We start from the raw sequence: 15,334 nt of genomic DNA, 5'->3' as shown, positions 1-15,334 counted from the left end.
ACACGCCCGCTAACACCACATTAACCTACTCTAACACTACTTAACACACACCCGTCCGCTAACACCACATTAACCTACTCTAACACAACTTAACACACTCGTCCGCTAACACCACATTAACCTACTCTAACACTACTTAACACACACCCGTCCGCTAACACCACATTAACCTACTCTAACACTACTTAACACACACCCGTCCGCTAACACCACATTAACCTTCTCTAACACTACTTAACACACACCCGTCCGCTAACACCACATTAACCTTCTCTAACACTACTTAACACACACCCGTCCGCTAACACCACATTAACCTACTCTAACACTACTTAACACCCGTCCGCTAACACCACATTAACCTTCTACTCTACTTAACACACCGTCCGCTAACACCATTAACCTTCCTCTAACACTACTTAACACACACTCGTCCGCTAACACCACAACCTTTCTCCTAACACCGCCAACACACCCGTCACGCACCACATTAACCTCTCTAACACTACTTAACACACCCGTCCGCTAACACCACATTAACCTACTCTAACTTTACACAAACCCGTCCGCTAACACCACATTAACCCTACTCCTACTACTACTTACACACACCCGCTAACACCACATTAACCTACTCCTACTTTCTCACACCCGTCCGCTAACACCACATTAACTTCTCTAACACTACTAACACACACTCGTCCGCTAACACCACATTAACCTTCTCTAACACTACTTAACACACACCCGTCCGCTCAACACCACATTAACCTACTCTAACACTTTAACACCGTCGCTAACACCACATTAACCTACTCTAACACTTTCCAACACAAATCCGCTAACACATTAACCTACTCTAACACTACTTAACCGCCGTCACACTTCAACACCATTAACCTCTCTAACACTACTTAACACACACCGTCCGCCAACACCACATTAACCTACTCTAACACTACTTCTCACCTCCCTAACACCATTAACCTTCTCTAACACTAAACAACACCTCCCCTAACACCATTAACCTACTCTAACACTACTTAACACACACCGTCCCTAACACCACATTAACTTACTCTCTACTACTTAACACACACCGTCCGCTAACACCACAATAACCTACTCTAACACTCACCTAACACACACCCGCCCGCTAACCATTAACCTTACTCTATTCTTAACACACACCGTCGCCAACACCATTAACCTTCTCTCACTACTTAACACACCCGTCCGCTACCACCACATTAACCTACTCTACACTACTTAACACACACCGTCCGCTAACACCACATTAACCTTCTCTAACACTACTTAACACACACCCGTCCGCTAACACCACATTAACCTCTAACACTACTTAACACACACCGTCCGCTAACACCACATTAACCTACTCTAACACTCACTAACACACACCCGTCCGCTAACACCACATTAACCTTCTCTAACACTACTTAACACACCCCGTCCCCAAACACCACATTAACCTTCTCTAACACTACTAACACACACCGTCCGCTAACACCACATTAACCTCCTCTAACACTACTTAACACACACCCGTCCGCTAACACCACATTAACCTTCTACTACTTAACACACACCCGTCGCTAACACCACATTAACCTACTCTACTACAACACACACCGTCCGCTAACACCATTAACCTATCTAACACTACTTAACACACACGCCCGCTAACACCACATTAACCTACTCTAACACTACTTAACACACACACGCCCGCCAACACCACATTAACCTCTCTAACACTATTTAACACACACCCGTCCTAACACCACATTAACCCACTCTAACACTACTAACACACCCGCTAACACCACATTAACCTACTCTAACACTACTTAACACACACACCCGTCCGCTAACACCACATTAACCCTCTCTAACACTACTTAACACACGTCCGCTAACACCACATTAACCTACTCTAACACTACTTTTAAACACACACCCGTCCGCTAACACCACCACATTAACCTTCTCTAACACATTACTTAACACACACCCGTCCGCTAGCACCACATTAACCTACTTAACACTACTTACACACGTCCGTTAACACCACATTAACCTACTCTAACACTACTTAAACACACCCGTCCGCTAACACCACATTAACCTTCTAACACTACTTAACACACACCCGTCCGCCTAGCACCACATTAACCCTCTCTAACACTACTTAACACACGTCCGTTAACACCACATTAACTCATCTAACACTACTTCTTAACACACACCTGTCCGCTAACACCACATTAACCTTCTCTAACACTACTTAACACACACCCGTCCGCTAGCACCACATTAACCTACTCTAACACTACTTAACACACGTCCGTTAACACCACATTAACCTACTCTAACACTACTTAACACACACTCGTCCGCTAACACCACATTAACCTACTCTAACACTACTTAACACACACCCGTCCGCTAACACCACATTAACCTACTCTAACACTACTTAACACACACCCGTCCGCTAACACCACATTAACCTTCTCTAACACTACTTAACACACACTGTCCGCTAACACCACATTAACCTTCTCTAACACTACTTAACACACACACCGTCCACACCACATTAACCTACTCTAACACTACTTAACACACACCTCGTCCGCTAACACCACATTAACCTACTCTAACACTACTTAACACACACCCGTCCGCTAACACCACATTAACCTTCTCAACACTACTTAACACACACCCGTCCGCTAACACCACATTAACCTTCTCTAACACTACTTAACACACGCCCGTCCGCTAACACCACATTAACCTACTCTAACACTACTTAACACACACCCGTCCAACACCACATTAACCTTCTCTAACACTACTTAACACACACCCGTCCGCTAACACCACATTAACCTACTCTAACACTACTTAACACACACCCGTCCAACACCACATTAACCTTCTCTAACACTACTTAACACACACCCGTCCGCTAACACCACATTAACCTTCTCTAACACTACTTAACACACACACCCGTCCGCTAACACCACATTAACCCACTCTAACACTACTTAACACCCGTCCGCTAACACCACATTAACCTTCTCTAACACTACTTAACACCCGTCCGCTAACACCACATTAACCTACTTTAACACTACTTAACACACACCCGTCCACTAACACCACATTAACCTTCTCTAACACTTACTTAACACACACCCGTCCGCTAACACCACATTAACCTTACTCTAACACTACTTAACACACCCGTCCGTTAACACCACATTAACCTTCTCTAACACTACTTAACACAACCCGTCCGCTAACACCACATTAACCTACTCTAACACTACTTAACACACACCAGATTAACCTCATCTAACACCAATACATATTAAATTAACCAGGTCTAAATTCAGAGTAACACACCTATAACAAAGTAAATCTCATCTAATTCAACTTAATTAAGAAATAAATTAACAAACAGTATTTATTCTTGTCAATGTTTATTTTTTATTACAATTAATTCAACAGGATATTTAACACACTACAGGTAAACTCATTAACACCGCTACACTTCCCGTCACCCAACAACACCCGATCACACCCGACACCCCAGATACCTCACACACACCCACAACACCCCAGTTACACCCACAACACCCACACACCCACAACACTCCAGATACACACCTCACACACACCCACAACACCAGTCACACACCCACAACACCCCACACACACCCACAACACCCACACACCCCAACACCCCACACACACCCACAACACCCCAGATACACCTCACACACACCCACAACACCCAGTCACACCCACGACACCCCAGTTACACCCACAACACACCCGTCACACCCACAACACCCCAGTCACACCCAACAGCAATAATTCTACCTTCATGTAAAATTAATTCTAAAACCAGCTTCTCCTGACCTCACTGATAATGTCTTTAGGCGTGAGGTTTTGTTTTATAGAGAGGCATAACAGTGAGTTCAGTCCACACAATGTTTCGTCTACCTCACACTCCATAGTACTCATTTGCATACGACCGACGCGATAACATCAAGCCAGTGAAGACAATTGGATTAATACGTTATAATGGGATTTTTATTTATATCCAAAGTAGAAATAAATTAATAAAAAAATGTAATAAAAAATGAAAAATAAATTACTCATTGTGGTTGGTGGTGAGATAATTATTTTATAGTGAGAAATATTTAAATTAGTGAGATGTTTTTTTTTGCGTAATTTTATTCGTTTTTTTTTTTAGTTTAGGGAAAAATTTTGGAAAAAAAACATCGAATATTTCACCTTTACCTAAAGAAAATATGAATAAGATACCGATAATTCAATGTTTAATATAACCTGACACGATAGTCTGTTCCGATAACCACAACCGATATCAATAGTTGTAACGATAGCTTGTTCCGATAGCCACAACCGATATCAATAGTTGTAACGATAGCTTGTTCCGATAGCCACAACCGATATCAATAGTTGTAACGATAGCTTGTTCCGATAGCCACAACCGATATCAATAGTTGTAACGATAGCTTGTTCCGATAGCCACAACCGATATGAATAGTTGTAACGATAGCTTGTTCGATAGCCACAACCGATATCAATAGTTGTAACGATAGCTTGTTCCGATAGCCACAACCGATATCAATAGTTGTAACGATAGCTTGTTCCGATAGCCACAACCGATATCAATAGTTGTAACGATAGCTTGTTCCGAAAGCCACAACCGATATCAATAGTTGTAACGATAGCTTATTCCGATAGCCACAACCGATATCAATAGTTGTAACGATACTTCCGATAGCCACAACCGATATCAAAAGTTGTAACGATAGCTTGCTCCCATAGCCACATACGATATCAATTTTGTTCCCATCACATGACATATAACGCGTATTCTCATGAGTAGTTATACACATATAAGGAAGATATATACATAATTATACACTCGATATGATACGCAATTATACACTCGATGTGTTACCGTACTTAATTATACACTCAATATGACGCGTGATTATACACTCAATTTGATACGTAATTATACACTCGATGTGTTACCGTACTTAATTATACACTCAATATTATACGTAATTAAGCACTCAATATGACGTGTGATTATACACTCAAATTGATTACGTCGGTTAATTATACACCCACAACACGGTACCACTACAGAGTGCGGTTAGGACAGGTTAGGTCAGGTCTGGTCAGGTCAGATTAGATTAGGTTAGGTTAGACTAAAGGTATCCTTGTAGACCACACGTTATAGTACCACCACCTAGTCTATAATCACAACTACAGAGAAAATAATCACTTAAAACTCCTAATAATGCAAAGCAAAATTCTCTAATCACATACTACTCCTTGGCTAATCCTTAATCGACGGTCATTCCTGCCTTAATCGTCAGGGTAAGGGCGGATCAGCGGGGCGAGGTAGGGTTGTAAATGGTCGGCATTTCAATATTCCACAGTCCCCGCTGCCGCCACGTGCTGCCGCCGCTCCACGATTCAACGCTACTCTCTGCCTCAGCGACCGCCACCACCTCCACCGACCTATCCAGCCCCGCGCCGTCACCATCCGCCGATGTGTTCTCTCTCTCTCTCTCTCTCTCTCTTTCCCTCTCTCCCTCTCTCTCTCCCTCCCTTTGCTTACTTTATTACATCGTTTATTATCTGTGTTTCTGTGTGTAGGTGTGTGTGTGTGTGTGTGTAGTGTTGTAGTAGTGTAGGGGTGGTAGTGTGTAAGGTGTGTGGTTGCGGTGTGTGAGGATGTGTGGTGGTAGTGTAGTGGTAGTGTGTGGTAATAGTTTGATGGTGTAGTGGTAGTACTGTGTGGTGGTAGTGTGTAGTGACCTGTGGTGGTAGTGTAGTGGTGAGTGGTGGTAGTGCAATGGTGAGGTGGTACGGTGTAGTGGTGTGGTGGAGTGTGTGGTGGTGTGGTGGTGTGTAGTGGTAGTATAGTGGTGTGGTGGTAGTAATGTAATGGTGTGGTAGTAGTGCGGTGGTGTGTGGTGGTAGTATAGTGGTGTGGTGGTGGTATAGCTAGGTGTGGTGGGAGTGTGTAGTGGTGTGGTGGTAGTGTAGTGGCCCGTGTTGGTAGTGTAATAGTGTATGGTGGCAGAGTGTGTAGTGTAGTGTAGTGATGGTTTAGTGTATTGAAGTGTCTAGTAATAGTGTGTGGCTGTGTAGTGTAGTATATAGTGATGGTATAGGGGTGTATGGTGCATTTTATCGGTGCGTGTATACATGTTTAGTGGTGTATGGTAAAATGCAGTGATGGTGTGTGACCGTGTGGTGTTGGTGTGTAGTGAAGTGTGTGACTGGACCAATGGATATAGTGACGGTGTAGTGTAATTAATAGTGGTGAGAGATAGTGACCGCTGTGGTACCAGAACGAAGGTATCATATACTATTAACAAGCCACTATCTAACACCATATTTTAGATTACGTCACGAGCCGTAAATTATGGGGAAGTTGTAAATATAATAGAATTTTCAACTAATATTAATTTTCAAATAAATCTAAAGTTAAATGAGACGTGAGCTGCACAGTCAACTAAAACTTACAATTCTAAATATCGTTCAGGAAATTTTAAGATAGGATATAGATATTTTTTAGTATTATAAGGTATTGGACTTGTGAATCCTCCCTATGGTAACGTGAAGTAATATATATGAGCGTGAATGAGTGGACAGCTAAGAAGCGGGTAAATTTTTTTTTGGGGGGGTGGACTTTCTACCTGACGTTGTGGTGAAGCATCGGGTGTAGGCAGGATATCTCAGGTCTTTACTATGGACGACGAACATTATAGCAAGACACACATGGTAAGGCAGTGATAAAACACCAAAGTAAATGCTAATGAGACGGGGAGACATATATGTTGCTTTTAATTCCCGTCACATTGCGCGTAGAGAGAAAGACCTTATAAGATAAAACGTTTATTTATACCAAAGCAATACGCGGATCAAAACATCGTAATTTTACCTCTATAAACGATTTGAAGATCCAAATTCTATTATATTCCCCTACACTAACACCACGAGGCCCAGAAGCGAACTATTTTTTATCTGTGAGCAAATAGAAAAAAGCCACAAAACCCTGTAATTTTTTAGGCACACAAACACCGTAGGACCCCGAGCCTCCCTCCCTGAGTTGCCCGGTGAGTTGGACTGTGGCTGGCAGGGCCCCGAGGGACTGGCCGTCACACTTGTCACCACTCCGTCTTCTCATGTATTCCGGAGCTCGCGGCGACATATTTCTACATTAGCGGTTACGAGGTAAGGTTGAGGTGGTGGTGGTGGTGGCGAGGTAGTCACTCTCACCAGCAGCTGAAGGAGGTCTTGGTGAAATAGTCGACGGAGATGACTCACCAGTCTTCAAAAAAATTCCTAAGTTCGAATTTTTGCTCCGAACTAAAATATGAGAACGCATCTCAGTGACTCGCTTCAACAAAGACTCAGAGACGGTAGTTAAAATGTTACCTAAATTACATAGCGACTCTACCGTGACTAATGTATTCTCTGGCCTTCAGTTACGGGGTAAAATGAGACCCCCAAAAATATATATTAACGGAGTATTTATGATTTTATCTATACCAGCTCACAACGCCGGATATTATGAGTAATTTTTTCAACATGAAGGATGAATAAATGAAGGAAAAGAGACGTGTCATGACTTTTTTTTACTTCAATACGATAATCTCTGTTTCATCACCCATACAAACCAATTCCTGCTAAATGGCCGTGAACACACACACACACACCTCACTTTTGTATTCTATCAACACACATCTGTTTTTCTACGGTATTTTCCACACCCTCAAGATACCTGTATACCCACCTGACACATCTCACTCGCTTCACACGACCCAGCATCAACCTCCGTCATAAACCACCCTCTCTGATCATATTCCCCAGGGTCAGTTTAGCGTCCCGGGCCGGTCTAAGAAGGTCCATCGCACCCTAAGCCTCTTACACAGTTTCCAAGGGCCTGGGACCAGATTCTCAAGGGATTATACATTAATTTACTCCATGGAGTAGGTGAAGGAGAGGAACACTGACTTCGTTACGGCTGAGTCTTAGTGTAATTTCAACGCCGCTCTGGTCATTATCTTTGTCTCGTATCTTAGGTGGGTGAGGTAGAAGCGTTGTCGCGTTTTCTCTACTTTTAAGGGAGAGCTGAACGTAAGGACCTCTGGGGAATCTTGTCTCAAGTTAATAGCGGAGGTGTTCCCGTGAGTGTTTGTTTGTCGCCACGGACCAAATATTTTTTTTTAATTCTCTTTAGTAAAAATAAAACACTAGTGACACCTCAACACATACACACTGCTTCACTAGTAAAACAGCGACACCTGTCTGAATATATATTTTGTTGATGGTAATTAATGACTGTATCTCTGGTCGTTCTCTCAATAGCGCCAAGGAAGACTAAGGTGGACTTTCACTATAGCTGGTTCATTTTTCATCACAATACGAGAAACATCAAAGCGTTTTGCTGATTTTTATAATTCACTTTCCTGAAAGCTTAAACAAGTAAATTGCCTTCCTCGCGAGCGATAATATTTACTTTACTACAATTTCCTTTTTTACTTGTTGACACCCCTCCCCGGAACACAAAAACTAACAAGAGAATTCTACGGGAGATCCGGAAGATTTCCCTCAACCCCAGAACATCCGTCATGACGCTTTAAAATGTTTATTGTGGATCAGGGGAGATTTTCCGCTCACAGGGACGAGGCAGTAACAACAAGTGAGGGGTGTCGCCGCGGGTCTTCCTCAGTGGGGAGAGACGTAATAGCGAGGAGAGCGCTGAGGAAGGTTATAAACTCCGGGCGTGGGAGAGGATAATGGAGACGTCAGCAGGAGGGAGGGAGAGCGGCGGGAGTATGCAAATACAGGTTGTAAGGCGGCCACGTGGGTGCTGCTACACGACCACCACGGACCAACAACAACACTGCTCCTCCAACACTGTCTCTACTATACGTGTTGGTGTTGAGGTGTTCACTGTCTCAACACCTGGCGGCCGGGTTTTATCTCTATCCATCAGTATTATTTCACCGTTTTCCATTACCAGGATGACACGAGTGTAGTTTTAGTATGATTATTATCCCGTAACACTCCCCCAAACTAACACCCTTCCTCCACCCACACACTGCATCACCCTATCCCTCCATCTCGTCGACAGGATATTCTTTCAATATATCCTGATTTTGACTCTTGCTGGTCACGGGAGATCTTGAGGTGGCGTTAATTTCGTGAGCTCGTAGCCGAGGACACAACACAAGGTGGAGGAAGACTTACCTAGGTCACTGGTCCTGGGGTGTCCGCTGGTCCGCTAATATAAGTTGAGATGATATAATGGTCATTGAGAGCTGCTCCGCATATGTCATACACCGCGGGTTGGTGGCAGCAAGTCGCGTTAATCACCACGAGTCATGGGAAGTCCAGCAAATTTCTTTAAGTTGTGGTTATGATTTAAAGTTTGTGTCCGGTGGCAGAGTTTGGGAAGAAAGCGGTAAGTTGGGCAAAAATCACAACTTTCACTAGGTCACAACTTCCTGGTCATGGGGCGTTGAACTTGTGCGCATCTCCGTCCCGAGTGACTGGAGTTTGGCGGGTTTGATTATCTCAACTCTGACCAAAAGTTCTTTGAAACTAAATTACCAAACTTTTGTACGGGGCAGCGGCGGCCAAGTTCAAAACTGTGCGGGTGGGCGCGGCGGCGGCGGCGGAGGTCGGGCGTGGAGCGGCGTAAGGGTGGCGTGGACCGCCGAGTAGTGAGTGAGGCTACGAATAGCGGACTGGAGGCGGGAGGTGGCGGGGAACGACGTGACGCTACCGTGCGCTCGCTGCCCCGGCCTGCCGGAGTGGCGACCCCTGCACCACCACACTCTTACCGCACGCTCACCCTCCCTCCCTCCTACCTAACCTACCTCGCGCGACCCCTACCCAACACTACACAAACAACATTAACACTATACCACCACGACCAACACTAAATATCAACATTACACCACAACCACCGATACCATACATTACACCATAACTACCGATACCATACATTACACCATAACTACCGATACCAAACATTACACCATAACCACCGATACCATACATTACACCATAACCACCGATACCAAATTACACCATAACCACCGATACCAAACATTACACCATAACCACCGATACCAAATTACACCATACAGTACCAACTTACACCATAACCACCGATACCAAACATTACACCATAACCACCGATACCAAATTACACCATAACCACCGATACCAAACATTACCACATTACACCACATATGTACAAAGTCACTACTCAACATTAATTATTATTATTACTTAATAATAATAATAATAATAATAATAATAATAACATATCAACCATCACCACATTACACCACACACATCACCATCACCACACTACACCACACACATCACCATCACCACACCATTTTATCTGCCTCCACACTGAAACACATTATTTATTCTCCTCAACTGAGACCAAATGCTGAAACACGGTGTTGAGTACAGGAGTCAACCCATGAGTAGGTGAGTTGCTGCTACACGCCTACAGTACAACGCAAAACCAAAGGCTATACCTGGTACTGTAACCTTGCTAGTGTCCTGTACCGGAGTCTCTTGTACCCAAAGTCGCTCCATATCCCAGAGCTGTTACAAGCTGCTCTGTTATGTAATATCTTATTGTGGACTTAGGGAAAAAAAATCAGAACCTCGTTATATTAAGTTAGTACAGGAAATTGTCAGAGAAATTGGACATATGTATTACTGGGTGTTGCAGTTAATTAATACATAAATAAATGAAAATGTATTTGTCGTTATAAACTTTAAAAAAATAATTAATTATTCTTATGGGAAATATTTTGGTAATTTATGATTGGTTTCTTGTAATATACGTCTGAGACCTGGCAGAATCCACTCATATGAGGGCATGATAAACACTGACTGGTTCTTGCTCACCATGAGGTCAGCTGGTGTTTCTCTCTCTCATGTCCACACACACGCGCGCACACACACACACACACACCACACACACACACACACACACACACACACACACACACACTAAACTAACCCAACCCACCTAACAGACCCTAAACCCGAACATTAAACCCAAAGTAAACTTGACCTAGTAATGGGATAGATATTAGCTGACGTCATGGTGAGTGAGGGCCAATCAGAGAGCCTCATGTCCCCAGACGAGTGGATTTTGCTTTTGGAGCGGGCGGGCGGGCAGCTGAGGGCGCCTCCTTCCTCGCTCACCAGCACCGCGGCTCAGGGAATATTAAGGTCAGATTAGCTAGTAATGGGAGTAATTGGGAGGGTCGCCCCCGCATGACCCGCGCTGAAGGCAACCTGATTCATCAAGAATATTGAGATGAATATATTATGATAGAATAGATGCAGATGTCTGTGTAAACACACACACACACACACACGCGTACACACACACACACACACACACACACACACACACACACACACACACACACACACAAGAAAGGGTGTAGGGCAGAATTTTAAGGAGTGAAGAGAATACAAAAGGAAACAATGGTTATACTGTGTACATCTATGAGAGAGAGAGAGAGAGAGAGAGAGAGAGAGAGAGAGAGGCATTTTTTTCTCTAAACTTCCTTACCAACCAATCACTACACATAATACAGTGACACAAAACATATCAACTGAACGTCACCCAAGATCTCCCTCCCTCCTCCCTACCTTCCCTTCCCTGCCCTCCCCCTACCCTCCCTACCTCCCTCCCTCCCTATCTCTCTCCCTCGTCGGCTTTTACCAACACCATTACCACCGCCGCCGCCGCAAACCCCACACCCACCACCACCAGGGTAGCTCACGCGCGTTAGCTGGGTAATAATTGCACACGTAAAAGCATTCGCGTCTCTTATTACCTCGGGTGTTGGGCTGTCGGGTGTCGGGCTGTCGGGTGTCGGGCAGAGTCTGGTGGATATTGAGGTGCTGGACAATACACTCACGCTCACGTTAACATTGCTTAATCTGCCGCGGTCTTTTGTGAGGCGCCTCCACACCTCTACCTCCCACCTCCACTCCTCCCACCTCACCTCCTACCTCCCTCCCACACCTCCCTACCTCCCGCCCTCCCACACCTCCCTACCTCCCTCCTCCACACCTCCTACCTCCCTCCCTCCACACCTCCTACCTCCCACACCTACCTCCACCTCCCCTCCCACACCTCCTACCTCTCTCCCTCCACACCTACCTCCCTCCCACACCTACACCTAATCCTTCCCTCCCTCCACACCCCCTCCTTCCTCCCTCCCTCCACCTCTTACCTCCTCCTACCTCCCACCCTCCACACCTCCTACCTCTCCTCCCTCCACACCTCCTACCTCCTCCCACACCTACTATCCTTCCCTCCTCCCACACCTCCTACCTCCTACCTCACACCTCCTTCCTACCTCCTCCCTACACACACACCTCCTACCTACCACCCCCTCAGCACCTACACCCCCCTGCCTCCCTTACGTAGCAGCACTCACACTACCACTCTACACCCCTTTACTATCCTCTATCTTCCCACACACACACACACACACACACACACACGATTAGACACAGAATTTCCAGAGAACAGCGATTAACCTCTGCCGACTTAAAGCTCTCCCTCCTTCTCGCTGTACATAAGTGTGCTCTCCTCCCCCCCCCTCCCCACACACACCTACCCGTGGGCTGGAGGTGTGGGTCGTCCCAGGATGGTTGGCTCAGCTGCCTCCCTCCTGACAGCTACCTTGTGTGTGTGTTGTGTGTGTGTGTGTGTTGTATGTGTGTGTTGTTGTGTGTACAGCAGTCAAAACAAGACAGACAGAATACAGACAGATAGACAGATAGATAGACAGACAGATATATAGACAGACAGACAGACAGACAGACAGATAGACAGACAGACACAAGAGGGACGGTTGAACCCTGGTTCTCGTTCCAGTTATCGATTATTTTCTGCAGCATCTCAGTGACTGTCAATCAATACTGGAATCTACAGGAGGGGTGAGGAGTGAGGTGGTGGTGAAGTGAAGAGAGGTAAATGGTGAGGGTGAGTGATGATAAGGAGTTGAGATACATGGTGTAGGGGGCAGAAAGGAGGAAAAGGGTAAATAAGGGAGGAGAGGAGAAACAGGAAGGGGTAGATAATAGAAGGAGGAAAAGGAGGAGAGACAGGGGTAGAGAGAGAGGATATACGATGAGAGAGGAGATGGAAAAGAGAAGAAGAAAAGGAGGGTGTGGGAGGGGGTGAGAGAATGAAGGAGAGGACATTCAGAGAGGGGCCAAGTAAGGAAAAAGTATTTGAGAGGAAGCAAAGGAAAGGAACGTGTATCTTGAGATGATGGTGGGGAGGGAGGAGGAGGAGGAGGAAGGGAAAGAGGGTGTAAATGAGTGGTGGGAGAGGGAAGTAAGATATATATGGAGGATAGGAGGGCTGACGGGTAGAAGCGATGAATAGGGGAAAGAGAGAGAGAGAGAGAGAGAGAGAGAGAGAGAGAGAGAGAGAGAGAGAGAGAGAGAGAGAGAGAGAGAATATACTCCATAAAATATATAATGGATAACGACCTACTTATCCTATAACATGGTGGATTAGTCAATATATATGTGGAGGGCGGGGGGGTGTGAGTGTGGGGTGTGGTGATAGTGTGGGGTGTGGGTGGTATGTTGTGTGTGATGGTAGTGTGGTGTGGGTGGTAGGTGTGGGGTGTGGGTGGTAGTGTGTGTGGTGGTAGTGTGGGGTGTGGGGGTGTGTGGTGTGGTAGTGTGTGGGTGGTGGGGGTGTGGGTGGTGGTGTGAGTGTGAGGTGGTGGGTGTGTGGGGTGTGGGTGGTAGTGTGGGCTGTGGGTAGTAGTGTGGGGTGTGGGTGGGTGTGGGGTGTGGGTGGTGGTGTGAGGTGTGGGTGGTGGTGGGGTTGGGTGTGGTGTGGGGTGTGGGTGTAGTGTGGGGTGTGGGTGGTAGTGTGGAGGTGTGGGTGGTAGTGTGGGGTGTGGGTGGTGTGTGGGCGGGTGGGTGTGTGGGGTGTGGGTGGTAGTGTGAGGTGTGGGTGGGTGTGGGGTGTGGGGTGTAGTGTGTGGGGTGTGGGTGGTAGTGTGGGGTGTGGGTGGGTGTGGGGTGTGGGTAGTAGTGTGGTGTGTGGGTGGTGGTGTGGTGTGTGTGGGTGGAGCGTGAGGTGTGGGTGTAGTGTGGGGTGTGGGTGGTAGTGTGGGGTGTGGGTGGTAGTGTGAGGTGTGGGTGGTAGTGGGTGTGGGTGATAGTGTGGGGTGTGGGTGGTAGTGTGGGGTGGTGTGGTGGCAGACAGGAAGGGTGAGTGTTGGTTCTAGGAGTCACAAATAAGCGTCAACTGGTCGATAATTTATTGATTAGTGTGTACGGCAGATCAAACTCCCCAGCCTATACACACACACACTACATAACCAACGTCAGAAGAACATAGTAAGATACCAAGTGTTATGCCATTAAGTACATAATATCTAGCAATATTATCCGACTTCGACAGGTTAGGAATATACTGTATGACATTCATTGACTTAACCTAACCTAACCTGCCTAACCTAACCCAACTAACCCTAACCGAACCAGGACCGAACCGAACCAGTACCTAACCTAACCGAACTTAACCGAACCGAACCGAACCCAACCCAACACCAACCCAACTCAACCTAACTCCCAACAACGACCCAACAACCCAACTCAACAACCTAACTAACACCACCAACCTCAATCTAACCCAACAACCCCAACAACCCAACCCAACCCCAACCCAACCTAACCTAACCTATAAAAGACCCAAGTAAAATAGGCATACAGCTTAATAATTAAAATATTCCAGGCTTTATAAACAACAGACTATAATTAATTGACCTCATAAACACTGATACCTGTCCCTCCATAACCTTACCTTCAGTTCATTAATTAAGAGTAACACCTGTGAGTCACCTGCTGATCTTCTCATATAAGTGAGTTAGTTCAGTGGCTTTTTAAATGACATAAGATAGATTTATTCTATGTAAATGGCTATTAGTCAATAAAAATAAATCATGAATGGTGACGAGAGGATAATAGAAAACATAAAAATAAAAAACAGAGAAAATAAAAAAAGGAAGAAAACAAACTGAACAAAAACAATATAATGACGAATAAGACAAAAAAGAATAAAAAATAAAGAGGAGGAAAATTTAAAGAATGTGACGAAGAGAAAAGACGGAGTAGAGTTGTCTTTCTCACTTACTGACGTACA

General features: G+C 45.3%; 1 long non-coding RNA gene across 1 annotated transcript in view; it reads right to left on the bottom strand.

The window, feature by feature from the left end:
- LOC121858184 overlaps positions 1-9,902 on the bottom strand; it is a 125,071-nt gene extending 115,169 nt beyond the window's left edge. The window contains exon 1 of the long non-coding RNA XR_006087375.1: positions 9,352-9,902. This is a non-coding gene — a long non-coding RNA (uncharacterized LOC121858184). The remainder of the gene's footprint in view (positions 1-9,351) is intronic.
- Between the last annotated feature and the right edge of the window lie 5,432 nt (positions 9,903-15,334).

The sequence above is a fragment of the Homarus americanus genome, unplaced genomic scaffold, assembly GCF_018991925.1.
Source record: "Homarus americanus isolate GMGI-L3 unplaced genomic scaffold, GMGI_Hamer_2.0 scaffold47693, whole genome shotgun sequence".
NCBI classification, from domain to species: domain Eukaryota; kingdom Metazoa; phylum Arthropoda; class Malacostraca; order Decapoda; family Nephropidae; genus Homarus; species Homarus americanus.
This window is presented reverse-complemented; position numbering and strand designations above follow the sequence as displayed.